The sequence below is a fragment of the Pteropus vampyrus genome, unplaced genomic scaffold (assembly GCF_000151845.1).
Source record: "Pteropus vampyrus isolate Shadow unplaced genomic scaffold, Pvam_2.0 Scaffold29, whole genome shotgun sequence".
Classification (NCBI taxonomy): domain Eukaryota; kingdom Metazoa; phylum Chordata; class Mammalia; order Chiroptera; family Pteropodidae; genus Pteropus; species Pteropus vampyrus.
In genome coordinates, this window is record NW_011888810.1 from 6,680,960 (window position 1) to 6,685,254 (window position 4,295).

Here is a 4,295-nt window from a genome sequence, read left to right on the forward strand (position 1 = left end):
AACAAACTAGACCACCTAGAAGAAGTGGATAAATTCCCAGAAACATACAACCTACCAAGACTGAATCAGGAAGAGAAAATCTAAACATGCCCATCACCAGGAAGGAGATTGAAAGGAGTCAAAATACCTCTCTGAAAATGAAAGTCCTTCAACAGTGAACCTACCAAAGATGCAAAGAAGAACACCAATTCTTCTCAAACTCTTCTAAAAATCACGAGGAGGGGAATTCTTCCAAACTCATTTTATGAGGCAATCATGACTCCGATTGAAAAAAAAAAACATAGATAAGGATGCCACCATATAGAAAATTACAGGCCAATATCCCTGATGAACATAGATGCAAAAATCTTCAACCAAATATTAGCAAATCAAATTCAGCAATACATTAACAGAATTATACAGTATGATCAAATGGGATTTATTTGAGACTTGAGGTTAGTTTACTATCCACAAATCAATTAACGTGATACACCACATTCACAAAATGAAGCATTAAAATCATTATCTCAAAAGCACCTGACAAAATTCAACATCCATTTATGATAAAAAAAAAAACAAACAAACCTCTCAACGAAGTGAGTATAGAGGGAACATACCTCACCATAATAAAGGCCACATATAACAAACCTACGGCTGACGTCACACTCAGTGGTGAAAGAGTGTTAAGCCTTTCCTCTCTCCCATGGATTCTGTTTTGTAGAACATTATCATAATTGGTGTTTTGGGCTAGTTTGAGAGTTTGGATATGGTTCTGACATTGCAGATTTTTAGATATCGAGAAAAGACATATGCACTGCCAGTACTCCTAAGCATGTTCTAAAAGACTAATTTATGTTTCACTCAGAAAAGAAAAAGAAATAAAAGGCATCCAAATTGTAAAGGAAGAAGGTAAAACCGTCACTATTTGCAGATGACATGACATACAGAAAACTCCACACAAAAAAAAAAAAAAAAACCTGTCAAAACTAATAAACTATTTCTGTCAAGTTGCAGGATAAAATATTAGTACACAAAAATCTGTTGAATTTCTATACACTCATAAACTATCAGACAGAGGGGAAAAAAACCCATTTACAATTGTATCAAAAAAAAATAAATACCTAGGAATAAATTGAACGAAGGAGGTGAAAGACCTGTATACTGAAAACTTCCAGACATCAATGAAAGAAATTGGAGAAGACACGAATAAACAGAAAGATATTTCATGATCATGGACCAGAAGAATCAATACTGTTAAAACATCCATACTATCTGAAGCAATCTACAGATTTGGTACAATCCCTATCAAAATGTTGATGGCATTTTTCAAAGAAATAGAAAACAAAATACTAAATTTTTTGTAGAACCATAAAAAATCCTGAATACCAATAGCAATCTTGATAGAACGAAACTGGAGGCATCTGGCAACCTGGTTTTAACTGTATTCCAAAGCTACAGTCATCGAAACAGCATGGTGCTGGCATAAAAACAGACACAGAGATCAATGGGACAGAACAGAGAGCCCAGAAATGAGCCCACGCGTTGTGGTCAAATAACTTACAACGAAGAAGCAAAGAAAACACAGTGGGGAAAGGACAGTCTCTTCAATAAACGGTGCTGGGAAACTGGGACAGCCACATGCAAAAAAGTGAAATCCGACTACTTTCTGACACCATACACAAAAATGAACTCAAAACAGATTAAAGACTTGAACATAAGACCTGAAACCATAAAACTCCTAAACAAAACATAGGTGGTAATCTCTTTGACGTAGGTCTCAGTGATAATTTTTTGAATCTGACACCAAAAGCAAAAGTAAAAATAAGTGGGACTACATCGAACCAAAAAGTTTTGCACAGCAAAATAAACCATCAACAAATGAAACAGAAACCTACTGAACAAGAGAAAATATTTGCAAATCATATGTCTGATAAAGGGCTAATATCCAAAATATAAAAAAAAGCTCCTACAACTCAGTAGCAAAAAAACAGTCTAATGAAAAAATGGGCAGAGGATCTCAAAAGACATTTTTTCAAAGAGGACATATAGATGGCCAACAGCTACATGAAAAGATGCTCGACATCATTAATCAGAGAAATGCAAATCAAAACCACAATGAGATACCACCTCACACCTATTAGAATGGCTATTATCAAAAAATAATAACAACAAGTGTTGGCAAAGATGCGAAGAAAAAGGAACACTTGTGCATTTTTGGTGGGATGCCAACTGGTGCTGCTGCTGCAGAAAATAGTAAGCAGTTTCCTCAACTAATTAATTTTTTAAAAAAGCAAAAATTAATAAATGGAACTATGAAACAATTTAATAATTCCACTTCTGTATATTTCTATGAAAAAAAATACTAACTCAAAAAGATATATGCACCACCATGTTCATGGCAGTTATTTATAATACCCAAGATATGGAAACAACCTAACTGTCCATTGATGGGTGAACAGATAAATTGTGATACATACACATGCATGCAAACAATGAAATATAAGCCATAAAAAGAATGAAATCTTGCCATTTGTGACAACATGGATGGACCCAGAGGGTATTATGCTAAGTGAAATAAGTCAGAGAAAGACAAATATCATATTATCTCTCTCACATGTAGAATTAAAACAAAAACAAAACTTGTGGATACAGAGAACAGATTGGTCATTGCCAGAGGCGGGGTGGGTGGCGGGAGAAATGAGTGAAGAGGGGGAGTCACAAGGTTAAAAAAATACGGTTGTTATAAAATAGAAATTTTGAATTCTGTTCAAAAACTGTGTACAAAATATGTGTTTGTATGCTCTTGTATAGGACATCATATTACATATAGAAAAAGTTACAGACCCATTATTTCTAAAATAATGGAAATCAGATACCATATTCTAAATCTTTAAGATGAAATCAAATAATAGCATATTCTTGGAAATCTGCATATATACTATAAAATCAAAAGTCAAGAAAACCAGTGTGATTTATTTTACCCAGCCCGACTTTATAAGCAGGTACGAAATATTCATTTAGCTGATTACAATGCAGCCTATCAACTATGCAGAAGTCACTCAGAGATCATTCTCTCCATCTATAAAAGCCATTAAATACACAAGGACTCATTCTGTTGTAAATTTCCTTTCTCAAGTGGACCAAGAAAAATAGAAAAAAAAAATCTATTCTAATATTTAGAAGCACAATGAACACCGTAAACAAGTATAATACATTGAATTTGTCTTATAACCACTTTAATGTGTAATGAGAATTATAGTAAAGCACGTTCTTGAGTCTATTTGGGGGAAATAGGCAATCAATTTTTTGATTTATAACAGCAGGCAGATGTGATTTGAAGTTGAATGTTCCCACTTTATAGTCGACAAGTGACACGTACTTGAAGCATTCTGTAAACAGTCTTAACATGTACTTGAGAAAAGCAAAAATTAAGTGCGGCTATATCCAACCAAAAAACTGCACAGCCAAAGAAACCATTAACAAAATGAAAAGGCAGTCTAAGGAATGGGCGAGAGAATGCAAACCATACATCTGATAAGAGCTTCATACCCCAAACATGCAAAGAATATACTGTGCTCTCCTCGCTGGTCTCTCACATCCCAGCAGCCTTGCCTGCACTGCGAGCTCACAGCTCTGCCTCCTGGGAACCCTGGTCTGGCAGGATGCAACCCCCATGCACAGCTCCCACCCCACCTCCTGCTCCAATAAAGCTTCTGAGTCTAGTCCTACTGAACTGGAGAGAGCCACCTGATGCCTCCTTGTCCCAGGGAGGGCTTACGATCTGCAAGTTGGTTCACACCAGGGAGTAAGAACCGCCCAAGACCTGGGGTGGAGTCAGCCCCACAGCAGAGCGAGCTTCAGAGGCCCTGCCGGAGCCATCCTTACTTACGTGACATCCAGAGCCTGCCCTCAGGACACACGAGGCGGAGCTGTCCACCTCAGCTCACGCTCACAGCCCGCTCTTGCTCCAGTCACCTGTGACCTCTGAGACCGGGCTCCCTTCCGCACCGACATTGAAACCGCTCTATCAGGAAGTCCAGAAAACACAATCTTCCAAGCCCACATCGCCCCTTTTCCTTCATGACCTGGTGAAGCACTGTCCCCCGCTCAAGTCTGTAACTTGACACTTCTATTTTACCAATGAACCGTGCGCCACATGCTTACTGAGTGGTGACTCTGTGCCCTTCTGCATGATCATCAGGTGGATAAGTTCCGCTGACTCGGGACCTAGAGTTGTGACAAAGGCAGTGAGCCTGTTGACAGGGCGCTCTCAGCGCAGAATGTCCCCAAACAACATTTTCATTGTTCTGAACGTA